Consider the following 25,493-nt stretch of genomic DNA (forward strand, 5'->3'; position numbering starts at 1 on the left):
AAAGTACGAATGGCCTCGGGGTAAGTACAAGTGCAGTCTACTGGAAATTGAAGATGATCCTGAGATTTTGATCTTAAAATGCTACAAATTTCTTTATTCTTACAGATAAGGTAAAGTGCACATCCATTTATATATGATATCTAAACGTTTTGATTCTTTTAAAACATTTCATCTAAACCATCAGCATATTATAGCAAGTCTAAGGTAGGAATGTTTACAATATCATGATCATACTTATAAAGGTAGTTGTTCAGGAAAAATTGTAATTTTAAGTAATTTTATTTTTAAAGCTTGTAAAGGATTTTTACAAAATGACGGCAAACACGCCCACATTTTTGCATTTCCGCTACATTCATAAAAGTCAAAAATAATGCATTACTTTTTGTTAACCTTTAAATATCAACTGAATTATGTATATAGAGATTGTCTTATAGTCTCTATTCAAATGTCCATAAATTTGTATTGACTTCCAAAAAATTCCTTAAACAATACTCTAAGCCTCTGCACGAATTTTCAGTACTATAATGCTTTTATACGCAAAGCATATCACCTCTTATCAGAAAATTCGTTTCACTTTGGGTCCCCCCACTTTTTGTTACTGTGACTTTGGGTTTCTTGAATTTCACTCATGTACCTCTAGGAAATCTTCTTTAGATGAATGTATTTATCCAGTGATGTTGTTTTGAATTTAATAGTTTCTTAGTCTTGCTGACGTGGAAACATTTAATCTTATTTCCAGTTTCAGGACACACCTACAAAAGATAATAAACAATGACAGCTTATGTTTAATGTCAAGATGTCTTGTTGACACCCTGGATCTCAAAAATAAACTCTGTGAACGATGTTTTCTAAATAACGCCTGTTTGCTTCTGGCTTTGTCCTCCTCCCTTCTTGAGAAGAGCATTGCACATCTTCCACAAATGTCACTTTGGTTTATGCAATGTTCTTAAGATTATAGAAGTATGGCCAGTTTAATAATAGTCTTTATATGCATACTTAGCATTTGCACAATGCTTTCTTGGAATTTTTGGGTGAAGCTCTAATCAACCTATAATAAAAGCATTCCAGAAAATTACATAATACCATTTAATTGGTCCTATTATTTTCTGTCTTGAAAATACAATCATGAAAATCCTGATGCAGATTTATATTTTTAATAAAATGACTTATACAGACTCTGTAAGAAAAGAAGACCCGTACTGTCACTAAAATGTCATTCTTCATAACTAAGTGAACTTTTACAAGTATTACCAGTACAGCATAAAACAATAGAGTCCTACATATGCATATTAATAAAATGTTGTATAACAGACAGTAATAACAAATAAGTGTCTATCAACTTGATATATGCAGCAATTCACAATTCTGCATACTGTTTATAAAAGTATTCCACTTGTAATTGCTACAGGAACATTCATTAAAAAGGGATCTATTAATTCTCAAATATTATTAAAGGGAACAGATGACAGGTTCCAACAGACACTTAACAGTACATGGAAAGCATCTTTTTATCTATTTCTATGTAACTTGGTTGTAGAAATATGCTATGGCAAACAGGGGGTCGTGCTTTTCAAATGGTAATAGGTGTCTCCTCGTTAGCATACTTGATAAGCTTGTTGCCCCTTCATTATTATTCACCCCAGCCCTCTCCAGCATCCTCCCTCTCTTCTCACTCGTTTCGCCGACTCACCTCGCAAAAGTGAGGTTTGCTTGTGTGGTAAGTCAATGTCCTGAATGGGAGGGGGAAGAAAGGGTAGATGTGGGAGGGGGTTGGGATGAATAATAATGAATGGTGCGACAAGTGTATCGAGTATGCAAACAAGCAAGTGTCTGTTACCATGTGAAAAGTGCAACCCCTGGGACTTGGCCGCATGAGCTGGCAGGGAGCCAGGTAACATTTACCATAGGATATTTCTACAACCAAGTAACGCAGAGAATAGATAAAAATATGCTTGTTTTGAACTGTTCAATGTCTATTGAAACCTGTCACCACAGAAATAGGGCACTCTGGTGACAGGTTCCCATTAAAGAGATTAAAAGTGTTGAAAATCATGGCAACTTTTTCTATGGATTGTGTCTGTGGAGGTAGGGCCAAGATGCTATGCCACACAACCACCATTAGTAAAGTCCAATGCTAAACTCTATTAATAACAGCAAATTAAATCCAGACTGGATTTATATACCAAACTGGAGTTTTATATACATTTTAAATTACCTTATTATAGATGTTTAAATATTCATTTATTCCTCCACTCTTCTTTACTTGTGTTAACTCCACTCACAGAAAACATACTTAGCATCAGAACTTTATTTGCAATGGTGCCCAGAGCTGCAGAGAAACATAAGAAAGGGAGATAATCAAAGCAACCCTTTGAGAAAAACACTTCTTCCTTTCTTACATACATTCCCCACCTGATTGCAGAGTACATATAAGTCATGAGTGAGAAACTCACTTGCCCTCTGTCTTTTCTCATCAGAAAGGCATCAGATATTCCTAGAAATTTTCAGATAGAAAACAATGACTAAAAAAATACAATGATATTATGAAAATGGGAAAGAAATAAAAGATTTCAAAAGTATATGTTATAGCAGGTAGACTACAGATCAGATTTGTAGGGTCTTTCTAGAAGTAGTTTTCCCTTTACAGCATCTCCATATTATTCTCCAGAATAGATTTACTATGATGCCAATAAAAGAGAGGCTCTCCTTATAGTTAGTACTCTATCACCACTGTGTAAAACTACCTGTTACAATTAACGGCCACATTGCTACAGAGAGGATTCAATGTTGTTTAAAGGCTTGTCCCAAGTAATAATTATCCACAGAATAGGGAATGACTACCTGATTGGTGATGTTCAGACTGTAGGAACTTCCACCGGTTACAAGAACAGAACACCTAACTCTCCAGAGTATGGGGACTCCTTTTCATTGGGGGAGATGCATTATCTTCCCATCCTCTCTAGTTCCTCTGATTTTCTGCCTGACATGCCACTGTCAGGGAACAGAGCGGGCGGTAGGTCCCTGCCCACTACACTTACTATGGTCTCCCTCAGAAAACTTGTCTTTGGGAGGGGTTAGAGATAGCCAAGCACTGTGCTTGGCTTTCTCCGTCACTCCCATAGAATTGAAAGGAGCAACAGGGCGCATATTGATCTTCACCCATTAGTGAAAATGGGACTTCCATTCTCTGGTTTGGTGGGGGTTCCAGCAGTCAGACCCTCGCCAACATCTCGAAATCCCCTATTCTGTGTATTGTGTTGCGGCTGCACTATGCACGTTGCGACACAATCCTGTGTAAAGAAAGGGGCGTTCCGGTGTGTATTCGCACGGGCCGCCACATTTATATACATTTATTTACAATTTGTTTCCATTGTAACAAAAATGTAAGTAGCTTTACCCTGATGCAGGTAAATTACCTAATACATCCACTGGTTCCATATTATCAAAAGTATGTTTGCAAAATGTAAGGGACTTGTAATAAACAATGGGCCACAGTTACTAAGGGCTGTGTGCTAGTTTTCTGTCAGAATGTGCACCTTCTTTCTAGTTCAAATGGCTTGCACAGGTATTAAAGAAGTGTCTGCGTCACATTTGTGTTGCATGTGACCCTTTTGTGGTGCAGCCTGCACTAAGCATCATATCGGACCGTGAACCAGATTTAACATGCAAAGTCTGACAGAGTTATGTTGCATGATCCTTGTTAAAGGTGCAACAAAAAAAAGTAGTGCGCTCTGTTGGAGCTGTGCAGAGGGCGCCAGATTCATGAAAAACATGTGCCAGAAGTCCTGAATCTGGGGCACACTGCACTATACACAGGCAAACTGCATTTAGTGCAGTTTGCACTGTTGTTAGCAAATGTGCTCCAATACGCCTAAATGATCAGACTACATAGGGTATTTCTTACAACATGTAATTATATAGGTTTGTAATGAAGTTGAATGTCTAAAACAAAATAAAATTGTATAATAAGGAGATTGTTAATTAAGACAATTTCTAGAGGGATTTAAACAATAATAAAAAATGATTTTGAAGATAGACAACACTGTTCTTGTTTGGCCCTACTTATCAATGCACATGAAAGAGGAATTTATTCTAATCCTGATGTAAGATTTTATAGAAGCAAATCATGATAATTGCCACAATAGTGATAATATTGTGTATGCTTCCCATATAAAGGCAGAATGCTTTTTATTTAACACCAGAGAAAAATATCTGTATGTGTAAAACAAATGTCACAATAAAAAGTAAATAGAACATTCATTTAATTTTGGAGATCATCAGCCACAGACAGTGAGGGGCTAAGATAAGCAATTTTCCAAGGGAAATGACCAAACACTTGAGAGGCAATAATAAATAGATCAGCACATATCCCTAAGGATGGTAACACGCAAGCGTTCTTCACGGAAATCTATCTGCAAATACAATATGAGTATAAGGCTTTAAATGTACCTGGTAACATGTCAGCCTGCCCTAGGGACATAAGGAAAGAAGCATGTGTTCTCTATTGATTACTGTCTACCTGTCTTTGTTTTACATACTTAGATTTTCCCAAATCAAATAGAAATATTGATCTAATTACTTTTTAGTTAATGTATTGATTGGTATAACAACATAGTATTTGTAGTAGATCCATGCATGGAGCAAATGTTTACCCGATCTATCTGGTCAGATATAGTTACTCTTTATAGCTGTAAAATTAATTAAATGGTAATATTTAATATTTGCTTAGTTGGCATCATCAAGATTTCATTACTTCCTATTAATATCATCTGGCATGTAGTTCTGTTGTCTTACTGTGAACCATCAGAGCATAAAATCACTTGACGTGAAATGAACTGAATGGATTTTTTTTTTCTCCAGACGCAGTTCGACTTTATAACAGTCAGAACAAATATCTCATTGACAGATGTGGACAAATAAGGATACATTTTTTCTGGATAATAAAAATGGGCACTTCTAAAAAAAAAAACCTTGTTTGTGTAACTAAATACAACATTTTCTTTATTTGTTACATTGTTTTACAATTTTGACTGTTAAAAAATTATATGATTCTGTTTTAAGAGGTTTTTCAAGACTGGTAGTGAAGATTAGGTGTCAGATTAGAAAATGGCACCTCCAGAAATCTTTGTTGTTTAACACATCTGTGATCAGGCCATTTTTTTAAAATGTAAGTGTCACAAACAAAGAGAAGTAACTATGTTATCTCTGCAATGCCTGCATCTATATGGAGGATTGTTCTTTGTGGAATGTGTTTTTGTGTATAATGGCAATATTTTGGGCTATTTATCTCTCATTGATTGACTTTTGCTAACACTTTCCAGTATTAAAAAATCAGCAGTTCTGTCACTGTTTTTTGCAATATAACTTTGCCACCATTTATTATGTGATAGACCACATGATAAATGTATTTCTTGGGTTAATACAATTTCAGCAATATCAAATTTCTATAGTTTTGATTTTTCTACATTTGCACAGTAATACAAAGAACTAATTGAATTTCTACTTTCTAAAGGAGTTTGCCTTTCTACATTTTCTTACATACAGAGTGGTGTTTGGGCTTTTTCTATGGGAAAACCTGTAATTTTTATTGGTTCCATTTTTTTTATGCTACAATATTTTGACTAAGGAGCAAAAGTAGTAATTCTGCTGCTTTTCCACTTGTTTAGGTTAGGCAATTACTGACAATAACAACTATGTGTTTTTAAAAAAAAAATTTAGTTACAAGGTAACTTACCTTTACCCCAGTATGCATCACCACCATGGTGAAAAGCTGGGTACAATCATATGTAGATAGTCAGGTACTGAAGCAATGGAAGGCTGATATTATTGAGTGGTGAAATCCCCAAAAGTGTCATCTCTGATGAGCGCTCATTTCTCCAGCAGGAGCACCCGCTTTTCCTCAGTTCCACCTGCACTCCAGTGGTCATAGCACCGCATCTCATCTTCATTTCTACTTATACCTTGCAATCCGTGTCTGATGAAGGTCTGAATTTATAAGACTGAAACATTGCAAAATAATAATTTTTGTTGGATTGCTATACTGTTTATTCTGGATTAAATAAATTCTCCTAATTTTTTGACATATAAGGAGTGCCAAGTTATCTTTTCGCCAATACACACCTTCACCTGCAGTGTTCTGGCCGCCCAATACTCTATAGACAAGGCTCTGCTCAGTGTATAACAACTGTGGTTCCAGGCATTATGGATAGATCACTTGTCATATTGGAAACCCCCTTTTTATCCATCTTCAACAATCACTTATATTCTAGCATGTAGTTTACTTGACTGGAATTGGGTTGCATCTTCCTCTACAGTAATTGACCAGGAGCATAGAAAGCAGATTGAGAACACACATTGGTTCCCCAAAATCCCCAATGTTAAAAAAATAAGTACCATAAGGCAGTGGTGGCAAACTTATGGCACGGGTGCCAAAAATGGCACTCAGAGCCATTTCTGTGAACACTCAGATCATTGCCCGTGTTTACCAAATATGACCAAATCCATTAAATCTTCCTGCAGTCCCAGGCAACTTAAGAGATGCTGCTCTCAATGCTATTTTAAAGTGACACTTCTTTGGCTATTTGGAACTGCGGGAAAAGTGAGAAGGTGTTGACAGAACTGCAATATCTTTGGAGGTCATCCTGCTGGACCCACTCTTCCCCCCATTCTTCCTCTACAGAGAGACCCTGGAGAGAAGCTATAATGAGAGTCTTAATTTGCCCTCCTTCTTTCAACTGTATTGGTGGTCTCTGGGGGGCTGATACGATTAAAAGATGTGGAAGAACAGGTAGCAATAAGTTACTGTTTAAAAGCCATGTTGGCACTTACCGGTAAATAAGTGGATTTAGTTTGTAGTTTGGGCTCTCAGTCACTAAAAGGTTCACCCTCACTGCCACAAGGTATTCATCTTTTAATCTGTGGTGCTCCTTCATTCTGTGGATAAGTGGAGAGTCTTGGCAATGGGACCATTACCAGTCAAAAAGCAATGACAATATAATATTTATATGGCATCACTTTCTGTGTAGTTCAGATGTTTTTGGAGCTAGCAATTGTTTTTGCAAGTTTTTTTTCAGGACATATTTTCATTAAGTGTATATTATATTAATAATAAAAAAACACTTGGGACTCTAACAATCAGAAGATGCAGGAACTTAAAAGTAGTGCAATCCACAGTAGATTTACAGTGTTTTACAAGACCTTCTTCAGATACGGATTGCATTGCGGAGTAAAGAATCAGAAAATGCATAATGATGTTGAAAAATAGCGGTTTGTAGCAGGAGTGTAGCAGTAGTGAGTGTAGTAGCAACATGGAAACCCAACGGAATAGAAAATGCTATATCATCATACTATACAGTTGAAAATCATTTAAATTTGCAATGCAAATATGTACATATGTTTTTTTTTTTTTGGTTGAAATAATCCACATCAGGGTACAGTTCACACGTGCCCCACATTTCCACTTGAATTAGTTTCAGATGCTTATTTTCAGATCATGATGATTCAAGAGAAACAAAGGGATTAGTGGGTGTAAAATGCTATAATTATTTCTACGTATTAAGCATCAGAATTATTATGAATGAAGATTACTTTATATCAATGGGTTTCTGTTTAGTCAAAGTAGACAATAAATCCATGATAAGTGAAGTAAAGCTGAGCTTACAACATGTTGAGTCAATACAGAAAATGAATGTTTGTACACCAAGAATGTATGCTCACATGTTTATTACTATACACATGTACATACAATTCATAGCCAATTTTCATGCAACACAAATCGGGAGGGGAGGGGGTGGGCCGTCGGACGATCCGGCGGATTCGAACAACATGCAGGTTAAGATCAGAAATTGTGTCGCAAGACACGCACTTACAAGCGCCGGGAAGAAAAAGGTGAACTCCGGCGGACCTTGGCGGGGAAGCGACGGATGCAGGAAATCGGGCGCACGATCTTGCAGAATCGCACCGGAATTCATCTTCATCAGACCGTCCGGACCAGGTAAGTAAATTTGCCCCATTATGTTTCTTAAATTTCATACATTAATATTGCAGATAATAATAGGAAACTCTGCAATGTACTTTATTAAAGAAAATATTATATTGCCCGTTCTTCCGGCTTTTAGCAGTGGGCATAAATCAGCTTTTCCTACCGTACTCACAAAACAGTTATCCAGTTATAAAACAAGTAAATGGTTTTCTTTTGGGCAACATCACCCTTTGTGAAGGTTAAAAGATAAAGGCTTATTTATTACTAGATGGCCAATTCTGGGTTTTATATCTTAAATCGAAGAAGCGCTCATGATGTTTTGGGCCACATTGCAAAGACTGAAGAATCGACTAACTTCTCAGTAGATAAGAATAGTTTAGACTTGATTGTTTGTTGCCTTTTTTTGTACATCTTCTGCAGAATGTGTGTGTAGGTGGGGGCAGAAAAATATTCTATGTGTAGCACAAAAGCTGCTTCTTTAGCCAACTGAAGAAAATAGATTAATATCTGTCAGACTTGCAGGAGTGGATCCTCTGGACCACTGCAGACGATGACTCAAGCCTCTACCTGGGACCGGAGTCTAAGTGGTACCCGGTTTTCACCAGAACCACCTAGTCGTTCCTCAGGCGTGACTTGTCTGCAGTGGCGGCCAAGGTTGAAGTACAGAGTCGGCAGACAATCTCGTGGTCAAAGTCCAGGCAGAAGGTCAGGCAGCAGAGGTGCAACGTCAGAGTCTGATCCAGAGTCAACAACAGGAGGTCCAAGCAGTAGGTTACGGGAACACAGCGCACAGGACAGCAGCACGGAGGAACACTGGTACACAGGAACACGGAGGAGGTCAGGTAACACAGGAACACGGAGGAGGTCAGGTAACACAGGAACACGGAGGAGGTCAGGTAACACTGGAACACGGAGGAGGTCAGGTACAAAGGAGACACAGGAACGCAGGAATCGCAGGCAAATTGCAGAATAGCTTTCTCTCAGGCTGTGAGGCACAAAGATCCGGCAAGGGCTTGCAGGAAGAGGCGGTCTTATATAGATTTAATGAAATGGCCAGCGTCAATTAATGGCACGCTGGCCCTTTAAATCTTAGCGCGCCAGCGCCCGCGCGCCCTAGGAGACAAGGACGCGCGCGCCGAGCCATGGGAGTAGCAGAGGACGCCGCTGGAGCCGGGTAAGGTAAGTGAAGCCAGCCCCCGGACCCAGGAGAGGCACGGGTGCACCCGTGATCCGAGACAGGGATTGCGGGGGCACCCGTGACAATATCATTGTTAAGGCTTTGTACAGTACACTACTGTATGATTAAATCTCTGTTTATAGGTATTGTGCAGAGTTTATTCTTATGTAATCCAGAGCAGGTTAACTAAATGTAAAGGCAGTGAGCACAAGCATGAGAGCAGGAAGAGATATGTCATAGAAGAGCTTGAGACAATAAACTACTAATCCCTTAAACTCTGTTTTAATACCTGTTGCAGACTTACTAATCTTCGGGTCACCAAGAAAATTCTAACATGACTACTGAAAGATTCTTGTTGGTACAGATGCTTACGATATATACCTTTACTTAGTACACTGAGCTTATGCTTGTAAGAGAAAGTTGTGTTAGTTTTCAACATATGAATGACTGGTACACTGATTTTATGGTTTATTTCATAAACTGTTAGAGAGGCAGAAAGGAACAATGTATCACATTCAAGTATCAACTTGTTTTATGTACCCTTCAAGAAACAATATCTTCTATGGTTAATTATACCCACCCATTATAAAGTATTCAATCCTTCAATCTTATATACAATACAGGCCCCAAAATCGAGAAATGGAAGATAGATTATTCTTTTTCCATTCATCATGATGCCATTGTGTATTTAATATAAAAATAATTGTTACATGTAAATGTTACTCTTACATGTAAATGGCTGATGCCTATTAATAATACCTTAGCTAGGTTATTTATAATGAAATGCAGATACAGTTATAGCCCAGGTCTTCAAATAGATACTCAGTATCCCAAGGCTCAAATCTGTTAGAGGCCTTAAAAGTGAAACGTCTTCCACAATAAGGTGGTTGCTCAGGAAGGAACACAGATATTTTTCACAAAGGTGGACTGTTAAGTCTTAGTTCTCCCAATACAAGGTGAAAAGACTTTGATTAGTAGGTTCTGAATGGTTGCAGTTTGGCAATTTAGTGTCACTTGATCCATTCATAATGAAAACCGTGAACATGCGCAGAGAAAACCAGGAAACTGTGAAGTTATAGTTTTACTGCAAATTTGGTAATTAATGAGCAGGTAAAGGAACCTTACTCGCTCAGCTAGTGATCTAATCTAATGCCAGAAATATTTGATTTTGTAGCCCCACTTTTGATTGGATACTTTAAAAGCGTGATATCAGTTCACTACATCAAATTATGATGAGTATAAATTCACCATCAAAAAACATGTATAGGAAGGGTGAACTAAAGCTTATTTAAACATAACTTTTAATATATTCAATAAAAGGTCATAAAGTACTTCAGACCGTAAGAAGAAATGGAGAGCAGTAATAAAACAGACAATTTTACATCAATACACAATGGAAAGATCTCAGATTAAAGGATAATAAACCAGAAAGTTCTCACCCATGACAAAGAGTCAGGAGCCACGGAAATTAAGCAGGAATATGGAGCGGCTAGGAGAAGACCAGGAGAAGATGAAGGCACTGCATCCAGGTATCCCTAAAGCTGCTCTGTCCCTGCTCCCCAGAATAGCTCCCGTCCTAACATGGACAGTCCCAGGAGATCCCTAGTATCTAAAGGTCCCTTAGGATTGACGTAGAATGCCTTTCCAACGCATTTCCAGAACCTCCATCCAGGAGGATCTTTCATCCAGGGAAATAAGACAAGGTGCATAAATAATGTCAGGTTGGTCACAACATGGACAGTGGTCCTATAGAGAACACAGTGGTGTATCTTAGTGGCGGAGATACTAAGATACGTTCTAGTGTGTGCGCCGCCTTCGGCACACACTGTGATGTCAACGAGCCGCTGACGTCACAGCTCGAGCAACAGCAGCGCACAGAGAGAGGGAGCCGGAGCCAGAACATTGCTGGACAGAAGAGGACCTTCCGGGTAGTGTCGGAAGGTGAGTACACTTTTTGGTTTTTTTTTTGGTTTTTTTAATGTATAGATTAGTATAAGCCAAGTTAGGGTTTTTCAGCACATTTTTTGTGCTGAAAAACTTGCCTTATACTCGAGTATATATGGTAAGTGTTGTGAATATAAATGAGGCACAAAGGTTTTAAAAATCTTTAGCTCCTGTGGTATGGCTTCTTACACCAATTTCTTTCTCATTGTATCCATGTAAAAACACACCCACTATACTAGTTGTTATGGAGGAAAAGTTACCTTACAACTTGATCAATTTAACTTGTTTCATTTTATTAAACCGTCATAGGAAAAATGAAAAAAATCACAATCTGACTTCAACATGATTGCGTAACTGAAAATTATAAATTTATAGATGAGGTTTCAGTGATATGACAACTTCAAACCTTGCTGTGGTTGCATTTCATCTTGATAGGCATCAAAATTATAATAATAAAATAATGATGTTCTTTTCATTCTTGAAAATCTTGCAAAATTTTTTTGTAATGCTAGATTGATAGGCTAAAAGGAAACAGGTAAGTGTTGAATCTAGCATTGGGTACCACATGATTCAAAATACCTGAGGTGATATGCCTTATAGATTTTAAGAGGGCTAATTTCCAAAAATTCAGGGCTGCAATACAGGATATAGACTGGGATCAGATACTGTCACATGGTGATACTAATGTTCAATGGGAGAAATTCAAATCTATCCTGGGTTTTTATACTTCTAAATTTATTCCAATAGGTAACAAGTATAGACGGGCTAGATTACACCCCGCGTGGCTTACAGCTACAGTTAAAAGGGCAATTAATGAGAAAAAGAGGGCATTTAAAAAATATAAATCTGACGGGTCACCTGAGGCTTTAAATACTTACAAAAAACTTACCAAAATCTGTAAAAAAGAAATCAAATCAGCCAAAATACAAAATGAAAGACAGGTAGCTAAAGATAGCAAAACAAATCCCAAGAAATTTTTTAGGTATATCAATGCAAAAAAAAATGGGTCACAACAGGTTGGACCCCTTTATTCTGAAAATGGGGCACTGGGTGACTGGAGACCAGGAGAAGGCGGAGATACTTAATAGGTTTTTTAGCTCCGTTTATACAATAGAAGAGAGAACTTCTGACTTGGGTGGTGCCAGTGCGGGTCATGGATCCTGTAATATACTAGACTGGCTAAATGTAGACATTATCCAATCTAAGCTCAATAAAATCAATGTGTACAAAGCTCCTGGACCAGATGGGTTACACCCCAGAGTTCTTAAAGAACTCAGTTCTGTTATTGCTGTACCGCTGGCTAAAATCTTCAGGGATTCTGTAATGTCTGGTGTGGTGCCAAGTGACTGGCGCAAGGCAAATGTGGTGCCAATATATAAAAAGGGCTCTAGAACTTCGCCTGGCAATTACAGGCCTGTAAGCTTAACTTCCATTGTGGGGAAAGTATTGGAAGGGTTAGTAAAAGACTACATACTGGAGTATGTGACATCAAATAGTATAATAAGTGACAGCCAGCATGGGTTTACTAAGAATAGAAGTTGTCAAACTAACCTTATCTGCTTTTATGAAGAGGTGAGCAGATGCCTGGATGGAGGTGCAGCTGTGGATATTGTGTTCTTGGACTTTGCAAAGGCATTTGACACTGTCCCTCATAGACGCCTGATGGGTAAAATTAGGGCTATTGGTTTGGCAGAAATCATTTGCAATTGGATTGAAAACTGGCTGAAGGATCGTATCCAGAGAGTTGTGGTCAATGATTCCTACTCGGAATGGTCACCAGTTATGAGTGGTGTACCCCAGGGTTCTGTGCTTGGCCCACTACTATTTAATATATTTATTAATGATATAGAGGTAGGAATTAATAGCACTGTGTCTATTTTTGCAGATGACACCAAACTGTGTAGTGTAATACAGTCTATGGAGGATGTTCATAGGCTGCAGGGTGACTTGGACAAACTGAATGTTTGATCATCCTCTTGGCAAATGAGGTTTATTGTGGATAAATGTAAGGTTATGCACCTGGGGGCCAATAATCCAAAGGCAAAATATGTCCTTGGGGGAGTAAATCTGGGAGAGTCCCTTGTTGAGAAGGACCTGGGGGTACTAGTAGATCATAAATTGAATAACAGCACGCAATGTCAATCAGCTGCCTCTAAAGCCAGTAGGATCTTGTCATGTATCAAAAGTGGTATGGACTCTCGTGATAGGGATGTAATATTACCACTATACAAGGCACTGGTTCGGCCACACCTGGAATATGCTGTCCAGTTCTGGGCACCGGTCCATAAAAAGGATGCCCTGGAGCTGGAGAGGGTTCAACGTAGAGCCACAAAAATGATAAGGGGTATGGAGGGTCTCAGTTATGAGGAAAGATTAAAACAACTAGATTTATTTAGTCTGGAAAAGAGACGACTACGAGGGGACATGATTAATTTATTTAAATATATGAATGGTCCATACAAAAAATATGGTGGTAAGTTGTTTCAGATTAGATACAGTCAATAGAAAATGGAACCTTGCACAGCAGAATACTGCACCAAGTAGAGGTAATAGTCGACACACTCAAAACGAGCAAATCAAGAATCAGAGAAAAAAGTAGTGTGTCACTGACATGGTTTGATTCAAAAAACATAACAAATTTTATTAATATTCAACACTGAACACAGACATGCATATAAAATCAATTAAAACTGTACCAAAGTACATACAATTGTCTACCATGTTATGCACTATGGTCGGTGCAAAAACAAGACACCTCCTGAATGGGTGGTATCCACCCAAAACCACCCCTAAACAATGAAAAGACACATATAAAGTGCAAGTGCATCTGTCAAGCTGCCATGGAAGTAAGGGTTAAGTCAATTAATGCCTACAATGTAAACATGGTAAAAAGTCGATAAAGGTAATGGAGGCAAACCCTAGTACATATAACAAGTGACCTGGCAAACAAACCAGAGAAATAGCAGCATGCAGGCGGGGTGGTGGAATGATCAGGAGGTGGAGGGCTCCCCACGCGTTACGTCTCCAACTGGAGACTTTTACCCCTGAGGAAGTCTCCAGTTGGAGACGTAACGCGTGGGGAGCCCTCCACCTCCTGATCATTCCACCACCCCGCCTGCATGCTGCTATTTCTCTGGTTTGTTTGCCAGGTCACTTGTTATATGTACTAGGGTTTGCCTCCATTACCTTTATCGACTTTTTACCATGTTTACATTGTAGGCATTAATTGACTTAACCCTTACTTTCATGGCAGCTTGACAGATGCACTTGCACTTTATATGTGTCTTTTCATTGTTTAGGGGTGGTTTTGGGTGGATACCACCCATTCAGGAGGTGTCTTGTTTTTGCACCGACCATAGTGCATAACATGGTAGACAATTGTATGTACTTTGGTACAGTTTTAATTGATTTTATATGCATGTCTGTGTTCAGTGTTGAATATTAATAAAATTTGTTATGTTTTTTGAATCAAACCATGTCAGTGACACACTACTTTTTTCTCTGATTCTTGATTTGTTTCAGATTAGATCAAATCAAAAGACGAGGGGGCACTGTCTCCGTTTGGAGAAATCAAGGTTTAATCACCGGAGGCGACAGGGCTTTTTTACTATGAGAACGGTCAATCTGTGGAATAGCCTGCCTCAGGCGCTGGTCACAGCAGGGACAGCGGATAGCTTCAAGAAGGGTCTAGATGCCTTTTTACACCTAAATAACATTGATGGTTATGTTATATAGAATTGTTTCCCCTAAATCCCTTCCTAATCCAATCCCTTCCCTTCCTTGGTTGAACTTGATGGACAAGTGTCTTTTTTCAACCGTAGAAACTATGAAACTATGAAAATACCTGAGGTGATATGCCTTATAGATTTGGGCGAGTAGAGCAGTACCTTGTATATGAATTTACAGTAGACCATGAAGCACTGGCTTACAAATATTGACAGTGCCTTGTTCCATAGCAGGCCTAGACATGCACAAATCAAAAATGTATTTTGTATATTGTAAAGTGTAAAATGTCACAGAAAATCCAATTAAGGGTACATTCAAACACATGTATGTTCGCCCGGGCAGGCATACAGCCATATGCAGGAGAGAGGAGGAGTGAGTGCTAGTCACCCCTCCCCTCTACTGAGAGAAGCAAGTGGCCAGCACCATAACACAGGGAATAAAGGACATGTCCTATATTTCTCTTTGTGCTCACCCCACTGTGGCCAGGCACCAGAGGCATACGTGAGGACCAAAATCCAGCCAAAAATGGTGTGGCCGGATATCGGTTCCCATTATGTTCATCTGAATGAAACCTAAGTCAGATTTCATTTTGGATAAGTTTACTTTTTTGCTATGTTGTCATTTATGCACTGAAATTTGAAATAGTTTCATGAAGCAGAAATCTTTCATTACTACTAAGCAACAGACTATATCTGTAGTTACAATAGAAGGGGAAAGTGGAAATGTGATTATAATGCATTACTGGTTTTGTTTTGAAGAGGTCCTTTCACACAACCTCAACTTCAAATGCCTGTTCCCCTGCATCTGGCACTGCTGAATCATTTCTCTAGTCTTCTGTTTCTGTGAAATCAATGTCAATGTTTTTATCTGTCTCTGAAATCTCTGCAGCAGCACCTACTAAACACTGTAAATGAGTTGATGGAATTGGTGAAATTTTTTCTTAGTTCCAGGTCTAAGACTTCTTTGAAGATGTTAGACTTTTGGGCTGCATAATTAAAATTTCTGAAAGGGGGTAAAAATGTAACAGTAACTTTGACCCAGAAAGTTTGCCTGAGACCTCATTTAAGGATGGAATATAAAAAGTGAGAAAACTAGCATGAAGGATTTAAAAACAGTAATAATTCAGAAAGGGGGTCCAAGTATGAACCCAAAATTAACTCCTTAATGACCACAATGAGATTCTATGGAGCCTTGTCAGAAGAAGATTTCAGGTCGCATGGTTCCGATGGTGTTGTACATTCAGCCCGAGATCCAGTGAAGGATCCCAGGGCTGTCTTTGAGAACTGGCCAAATAGATGTTACTGGCAGATATAATGCACTGCAGTATATATGCATGAAAAATCAAATGTTCTCATAGGACAATGTAATAAATAAAAAAGGGAAAAAATTAACATTTTAATAAAGAACAATAAACTGTAAAAAAAAAGGGGAAAAAACATACATGCAAAAATGCCCTGCTCCTTTTAAAGAAAAAGTAAACAAACAAAAATGTAGTAACTCTATGCCTGGTCTAACCTTGCTAAAAAAACAATATTACCATTTATCCCATACAACAAAAAACTTTTAAATTTTTTTTAAAACTATGGCCAAATTTTTATTATTAGACATCACACAAAAATTAATGTTAATTGCCATAAAAATTTAGAAATTTAAAAGTTCTAGCTCGTAGAAAGAATTGGCAGGGAAAAACATAGAAAAAAGCCATAGGCATTAATGTAGAAAACAGGTGTGGAGATATGGGGTTAATGATCCCACATCCGAAATGGAACTACATATAAACCAGGAAACAGATGTGTTAGTGGTACAAAAATCCATATACCAATCATACCAATAATACCTTTATTAAGAATAAACACTATGTAAAACAATTAAAATACACACAAGGTTGTAAAGCAGGTCAGAGCTAACTCTGCAGTAAACCAAATGGTCTAAGGTTGTTACAAATAAATATAATCTATAAAAAAAATCAGATCTACAGTCTAGAGCAGTGATGATAAAGGCATGGGCTGATTAGGGAACACTAATGCATTCTGTCTCAATGGTATGACTAATGCCTCCCACCCACATGCAGGCAGCCACAAGAACAGCATTCAGGAGCAGAAACAAACAAGATAATAACAAGTAAAGCTCAGAACCCCAACAGGAATAGAGGGATGGCGAGGCATGATCAATGAAAGAGAGCCATAGAAGAGCTGTACATGGTGGAGAAGCTGGAGGTAGAAGAGAGTCCTCACACATATCACCAGCTCCAGGAGACCTCAGAGGTCCTGGCCTACAAATAACATGGTGTTTAAATGCAAACCCAGATTGTGACTAAGCAATGGCAGCTGCTACTATGTTCCTGGATATAGTTTCTCTCTTAAAGGACATCTATCACCAGATCAAGGATTGTAAACCAAACATTCAGACATACCGGTGTGTGCCCCCTCTGGCAGGATCCACTCTTCTTTTAGCTTCTTATGCCATTATCAGACATCATCAACAGTCTCATCCATTCTCCATAGTTCCAGGGAACACTTGAAGCTTTCATCACTACCAGTCTTGGTAGAAACTAGGGTAAAAGTTTTGTTCTGGGGGAAGATCGGCACTTGCAAGAGTGGTGTACAACTACTGATCTATTCTTCCACATACACACTGGTCCATCTCATGATGACCATGAGCAGCTAAGCCCTGCACTCCTTCTTTCACTTCTTTCCATATTCTTAAAATGGTAGAATGCTGGTCCAGTGAAAATGTGATCCAAACCACTTTAACCTAATTTCATATTTTTATACATATCCACTGGTCCATATCAGGTTGGTGGACAAAGTTACCTCGACCAGCTAAGCCCTATAAGCAAAATGTTACAAAAACTCTCCTAGCAACACTCCTTCTTTCAATATAAACATTTTCAATACTTCAAATCCTCATATCTTCATATTTCCATATTCTTAAAATCGTGTAATTTAGGTCCAATGAAAACTTGATCCAAACCACTTTAACAAATCCTAACCACGTGCCATACCAATGTTTTAGGATTTGTTGATACTTTTTACATGGTGTCCATGGAAACTGCGACTAATAAGTGCTAACAACTATGCTAACAAGGTAAGTATTTTTAGAGTTTTACATTTACTTTAGTTTATTTAACACTGTCTGTGTTCCTTTGACATAGAAATGTATTTAAAAACACTTAATGTAAGAAGATCTTTCTCTATCAAGAGAGAGGCCACATCGCTAGTACCTACTTCTTCATCTCATGATTTTATACATTTAAATATGAAAATAGTTAATAAATTATTTTTTTACTTATTTTTTCCATAGTTCAGTTTGTTTGCTTATACAAACCATCCTCAAGCAACTTTCGTGCAGACAGTGCAAAACATTTTTTGGCTTTGATGGAATCCCCTTAGGTGAAATTCACCTAGATAATATCACAGTTACTACATAACCTGTTTGGGTTATTTTCAACAACATCGTAGAAGAACCAACAAAGACTATGCGTGATAATACCAGAAGCTACTCCCTGCAAATTAACCTTTCGAGGCTCTGCCTTTGCACGAAACGCCCACACATCTCAATGCAATGTGTATTTTTGAGACATTAAACTGAGCTTGTGAAATGACAGGTATTTTCTTTTTGTTTTCTCACTCTGCTATCTTCACTCTGCAGCATTCTTTAAAAATGACTGGTAAAATTTAGTATATATTAGGAAACAAAAGGAAAAGCAAACTAAGTGAATCCACAGGAAATAAAAGCTGAAACAAAACGCATGCATTTTTTTGGGTAACTAAATATGAATGTGTGTGGCTTTACGTGACTAATGTGTGTAAGTAAACCGATTCTCTACAACAAAGAAGTGATGACGCTTCCTATCATATACAGTAGCTAACAAATCTGATAAATGTGAGAAAGTCATGTTGTTAGAAAAACATAGTCTAAACAGGATTACAGATGAATTTAGGCTTTATATTTGGATCACTTAAATTTGGGACTCAAATTCGATCCAGTTGTCCTTAAGTTTGGTGTAATCTGGAAGTCTCAAATTTTAGACAATTTGAAAAAATAAATGTAATTTGTGACATTTAGCATATCTGGAATAGAAAATACATGTGTCTTACTGAGGATAAACTAATGTCCAATGGACTTTAGTGCACATTTCAAAAAGTTCCTAAAAAGGCTCAAAAAATTGCAATGCGCCAAAAAAAGGTCGCAAAAAAGACAGAAAAAAATTATGGAAACTGGAATTAATGGTGAATCATTACATACAAAAATAAACAGCAAATACAGTAGGTGAAATTTTCTCTGGACTCTGCTTCCAATGTTGGGGGTTGAACTATTTAGCAATATTTTGAAAAAGTTGGACTGTTTAAGAACAATGATAAAGTGCAATTGCTGGCAGATTTACCGCCATAGTGGTAGCTATGGGACCTGCACTATGGGAGGCCAAGTCAGGCCTCTCAATGGCTGCCAACTTTCAAAGATTGACTGCAGTGGCATTGCAGGGAGGAGCTAGTTCTCCATGTCACCATTCATAACCTGTAGCAGCCATGTACAACAGAAGCTGTTGGACCAAGTATGATTATGTCATCTTACCTGCTGCTCACATGAAGGATCCCAGAGCTCTGAGATGGTGAAGGTAATAACCACCAAACAACAGGTACTGGAATATGGCCATTAATCCATTTCTTGCTCACCACAATGTTCACATCAGAGGGAACTTATAAGAAGATAAGCCATCTAAGTGGAAGTGGCCCAGTGGACTCATGTCCGCGTTCCCAGCTATTTCAAACCAATTTATTTTTCTGAGACACTAAAACATTTTAGAGGCCAACTGATTTTAGAGTTAAAATGATTGCGCCCTTCAATTTTTGATGCTGCCACTAGTTAGAGTCCAATGAATCAGCAGTTTTTTTTGACCTTCTATCTATCAGTGATGTCATCATTATTAATAAAGGCTTGTTAGTGGGTACAATTGTTTTGAACCTTCAAGTAAGATTGTCCCTTAAACAAGATAAATAATATTTTAAAGGAAACCTACCATTTCAAATGGTAGGTTTAAGCTGTAAACACAGAGCACCAGCTCAGGGTGAGCTGGTGCCGGTGCTTAGTTTCGTTAGTGTTAAAACCGCGGTATCGCGGTTTTAACACTTTTTAAACTTTATAGCAGAAGCCGCTTCGGCGCTGCGCGCGACCGCGCGCGCGCAACGCCTGCGCGCGCAACGCCTGCAGCATTTCCTATGTAGGCGCGCGCACCGAAGCAGTTTATGCTATAAAGTTTAAAAAGTGTTAAAACCGCGATACCGCGGTTTTAACACTAACGAAACTAAGCGCCGGCACCAGCTCACCCTGAGTGTTTACAGCTTAAACCTACCATTTGAAATGGTAGGTTTCCTTTAAATATATTGAACTCTAAGGGCTTCAATCAGAAACCATTCAATGTGTATCTAATGGCATTGTATACTTAAATCAAATATATGTGGAAAGCCCCAATGTAGTCATAGTAACATTACTATCAGCATTTTGGCAATAAATTCTCTTAAGTTTCTCATTTCATGTTCATACAGGGGAAAAGTATGTTGACATGTCAATCTAAAGTTCAGATCTGGGCTGTTTGAAATCCATTCCTGTAATGTCTTCAGATGTCTATGTATAAGCTGTCTGGAATATATGCAGACGAGTAGTTTCATGTAATCCAAACACATTTAAATGACCATTGATTCAACCAGATCCAAAGTAAAATGTTCATGGAATTCATTTTGTTTAACTGACCAGGTAGTACAAAAGAAACCTCTACAATGCGCCTGGCAGCTGAGAGTCCAGACTAGAAATGTTAATACTTGCTCTGCAACTGTCACCTCATAGAATCAACAGGTAAATATCATCAATCATTTTAGCTGAATAAAATATTACAGAAGCTCTTCTGTTGCCTTCTCTCTGAGAAGTAAATAAAACCTTTTGGCTGATAGTGGCTTAAAGGGGTTTGCCCAAGGTCCCAAATTTTTATGTTTATAGAAAAAAGATAATTTTTAACCCCTTTACTTTACATTTTTACTCATTTTTATTGCTAAATCCCTACCACATCTATCTGTACCCAACATGTGCTATTTATCCCATGTTGGGCTACAATCAACATGCGGAGGTGTCTCACTCTACCCCGCCTCCCCCTATGCGCCCGTTCTTACCTGCCTATACTCACCTTAGCCTTGACTCCTCCCCGCTGCCGCCCATCTCTGCCCACTGAGTGGATCTCCACCCACTCCCTGGTGGGCAACCGGGCGGCGGTGCGCACGCGCCGGGCGCATGCGCACTGACATCGGCAATGTGCCGCTCGTGCGCATGCGTTAGTCGCGCCCAATTTTTGGCGCGACTTCACGGCGATATCCCTCAGCCGCCGATATCCCTAAGTCCACTGGACCCAAGGACTTAGACCAGGAGCCGACACTAGACTCCCTAAGCCCATCTTGCCTGGCTACGCCACCTTACCTGTGAAGTAGCCCCCACAAGGGACAAGGTAGGACAAAGTTTCTCTTTATGCAAACCATTTACACTGCATATGCAATTTAGGTCTATAACTAAAGCAGACTCCCCATCTGTTAATAGGACAACCTGCTGGATGAACCCAATGATCCCCTGACGAGCCCCATAGGGCGAAACAAGCCTTGTCGGGATTCGGGTTTCCATACTCCCCTCAGGACTTGCATCCCACAACATAGGAGCCAAAAACCTATTTTCGGCACCTTTGTGTTAATATTAAGACCAGAACCTGACTCCACCTGCCAATTAGGTCTATAACAGGGCCAGTTATTGCAGGGTCAGGTTCCAGTCGGGCCTATGGTTAAATAGGACCATAGTCCCGAGGCTAGGCTATCAGGGTATACTAGATTTGCGTCCTAAACTAGGGTGTAATAGGGACTTTTTTTTTTTTGTGATTACAGTGTCATTTAAAACCCTAACCCATACGGACACAACGCTTATCTTCTCACCCTCCACCTTTCGTTCTCTGTGCACTCCTTTTGGATCATCGATCCACCCCACTGTGACCAGTTTTTCACCTGACCACTGACTCTGGGGTAACCCTATGCTACAACACTATATCCTAAGGAGCCTCACGGAGCCCATACTCGGAAGCTATTGAGATGTACGCAGCCCCGGAGGTGAGCCCATCCTATCATCATATATTATAACCTATAGGCCGCTCCGAGCCGTCTCTCATACCCCTCTTGATCCATCTTATTTTCTAGATCGATCACTGATGCCGAGGACTTGAACTTGAAAAAACTAGAACACACAAACTGTTGTAAATAGCTGTAAATAAACAAGCACTAACACATTTTCAAATCACGGGTTGTATTTTTTCTTTATTAACTCCCACGTGATTATTTGAGGGCTATCTCAGTAGACCCCCTGAGAAACCCAAGACACTTTATTTATATTCATTTTTATTGCTGTTTTAACTTCTATTGCTCAGTGATGGTCAGTGTAAAATTCCAGAGTGTGGACGGGGATTCTGTAAGCAGACACTTCATGAGTGGGCTAACCATTTGTTTAGATTGTCATAGTTGAGGAATTGTCTACAGTTTTTTTTTAGCTTCTAAACATTCTACTAGTATCTGATACATATAAAATGATAGATGAGACAGATCAGAAATGAGAGAGAAAGATATCCATGAGATGGATATAAAACATAAAACACAATGACACTCTCAGCTCTGCTAACTCACCTATAACACGCACAGAGTGAGCTCTGCTTTGTCTCAGATATACCACACTGAGTGAGCTCTGCTATATGCCTCCTTCCTGCATAAAGACCTTATCTGTCTGTAGCTGGTAGAGTAAGCGTCTGCACACTGCTGCTTGCCAGTAGGAAGTGGCAAAAGTGAACCGAAAGTAATACCACCTTTGTACCACCACATAACGGTTCTGTCGTGGTCCCGTATGTGCACCACAAAGATATAAAAAGTCATGGGCTGAGCTCTGTCCATACAGACAGGCTGGTGTTAGCTGCATTATACACCTGCTTTTAACACCTTAAGGACACTGCCTAAAATGGCCGCAGCAGCTTTCTGATTTTTCAGTGCTCAAACCCCTCCATATACTTCTATACAATTGTATTGCAGTATATTCTATGGATTATAGCACCCTGGTGGGCCTGACATAATATAAAAAATAAATAAAGAAAACATTTATAAAAAAATTAAAACATTTAAAAATTTAAAATCACCCTTTCTGTTGAACACATATAAAAACAAATAAAATTATAAACATTTTAGGTATCCCCACATCCCAAAATGCTAGGTCTATAAAAATCTAAAAACAATTATCCTAAGACAGCATCCAAATCTCCCCTTTTTTGTCATTTTTCCAAAAGGTCAAATAGGTTCCAAAGTGGTACCACTGCAGTATGCAAAAGTTATGGTTGTCAGAAAATAGCAAAACATATGTATAGCTTTCACATTTTTTTAAAGGTCTTAAATATAATAAAACTATGTGAATTTGATTTCTCCATGATTGTACTTAGACAAAGAATAAAGGGGATTTCTTTTTCATCTATTTGGACTGTACAGTGAAAGCTGTAAAAACAAAGCCCTCAAGAATTTTTTCAGGCTTTCCAGCACATTGCTTAGGATAATGAATGGCACCACTAAAAAGTACAATCTGTCCCACAAATGCCTATGTCTCTGTAAATTGAAAAATAGAAAAATTAAGACTTTAGGAAGGTGGCGTTGCATCCCGTATACAAAGACCATGTGACTGTTGTTTGTGTCCCGTTGTGAGCAGGAAGCCTTTCATATATACACTTCAAGTATGGATCACAGCATAATTAGAGTACATGAAGCAGAAAGCTTCTACTCCTTGTCAGGAATGTAAGTAAAATATAACCAGCAGTTATATAACATTGGCTGGTTGTTTATTTAGAACTACAATAGAAGATCCACTTTAATATAAAAAAGTAAATTAAACTCACTCTTGAGTAACCTCTAGTTCTATTTTTACATAAGTGCATCTGCGAGATGTCTATTATGGGAGGTGTTTTTCTAAAGCAGCTCTTTACACAGTTTGTAAGATTTCTGTAAACTTCAGGCTGGCATGTCAAGTACAGACATGGTCTGCTATTGTTTAAATGAAACTTTTGAAACAGTTATAGGTAAGACCTGCTCTACAATGCAGTGCTTCTCATGCTAACCATGGCTCGCAGGCATGTCATTAGCACTCTGACGTATATTTGTTTTTGTCAGGCTGTTTTGTTAGATACTGCTAAGCATTTCGTAATGACAATGCATTTTTTTTCTAATCTGCCACAAGTTCTAAATAACTTGTTCCAGCAGATTTCAAACCTCTGCTTAAAATAACAGATAATTTCAATGCAGCCGAGATTAGTTTTGTCGACTTCTTTATATAGCTTCTCTTTGCTGCCCTTTTCCCAATCCTTTTCTACAAGGTTGATGACACTTGCTATGAAATGTCTTGTTCTACTTTAGACTGTTGTAAATATTAAAATAGCTTACAGTATATACTTAATGTACCAACTTACTGCACTTACTTTACATATTGAAACAAAAAAAACCACTTTCATATTAAAGATAGGGCTTTTTTTATGGTACCCCTCATTCATTTTTCTGTTTTATGTCTACTGGCGCATGGAAATTTACCTTAACAAGGACGGAGGTTTCATCTAGTTATGCAGTCACTGCGCTAAATTGAATAATAAATAAGATTTGGGTGCAGTTGGGGGAGGGGCATCTGTCTAATGTCAGAAAGTAGGGCACATGTACTCTTTATGTAACGTAAAACAACACATTAAATATGTAAATGGCTTAGTAAATTAAGCTTGCCATAGGAAATTGGAACATTACAAGGATGTCACAAGTTTTCATAGTCATGAAATTTCATGAGAATGGAAAGATTTTAAAGTGACCTTGAGATGTCATGTAGCCCTTGCCTTATGGTGTGACACTAAATGCAGTTAAAAAGACATCTATTGTGTGCATTATTGTACCAATTCACTCAAGAAAAATAGAAATGACCAATCTCCAACCAAAACTATGTATTTGTCTTGGCCAGCCTCTGTCAAGCAATTTACTTTGATGCTACCATCTTCTGATCTCATTAAAATAATGTCTATCCAATGCAAATCTAATGTATGTGGCCACCACACATCCTGTTCAATAAATATCCCTTGTTGTCAGGAAAGATAACACCACTATAATAGGATCCATCATTCATATGGTAATATATAATTGGTTACAGATTATCTATATCCACATCCTGTGCATTACTACATTGATCATCTCCAAATTATTGTGGCCAGTAGCGTGTCCTGTCTTGTAGCTGCCACATAATCATTTACAGAGAAAATAACAACAGTAATAATAATACAAAATCCAATACAAAAAAAACAGTAGGAACCAGTCATGTTAAAAGTAGGGGTGTTAAAAGTAGTATGTGCCAGAAGTGGCCTATAAACAGACTGGAGATTATTTACCAACTCACCTCAATTTCTAGTGTTGTCATTCCAGTGATATTTCAAATTGAAAAGTGCAAATAATAATAAAGGACAGGATAAAAATAAAGACTAAACCACAAATGAGTTGCGTTCTAATAAACAATAACCGAGACCCAACATTTAACTTTGAGCACGGTATGGCCAATGAAAACATAAATTTTACTTACGGTAATATCTTT

The 25,493-nt window shown here is 38.4% G+C and overlaps 1 long non-coding RNA gene across 2 annotated transcripts; it reads right to left on the minus strand.

Moving 5' to 3' along the window:
• Window positions 1–395: 395 nt before the first annotated feature.
• LOC140134060 (uncharacterized) lies at window positions 396–24,488 on the minus strand. Of its 2 annotated transcripts, none has more exons than XR_011856057.1 (3): window positions 24,461–24,488; window positions 2,216–2,329; window positions 396–752 (listed from the first exon to the last, which is right to left on the minus strand). It is a non-coding gene; the product is annotated as an uncharacterized lncRNA (long non-coding RNA). The 2 variants fall into 2 exon arrangements; XR_011856056.1 differs by lacking the exon at window positions 396–752 and adding an exon at window positions 785–1,048.
• Between the last annotated feature and the right edge of the window lie 1,005 nt (window positions 24,489–25,493).

Source organism: Engystomops pustulosus, chromosome 5 (genome assembly GCF_040894005.1).
Source record: "Engystomops pustulosus chromosome 5, aEngPut4.maternal, whole genome shotgun sequence".
NCBI classification, from domain to species: domain Eukaryota; kingdom Metazoa; phylum Chordata; class Amphibia; order Anura; family Leptodactylidae; genus Engystomops; species Engystomops pustulosus.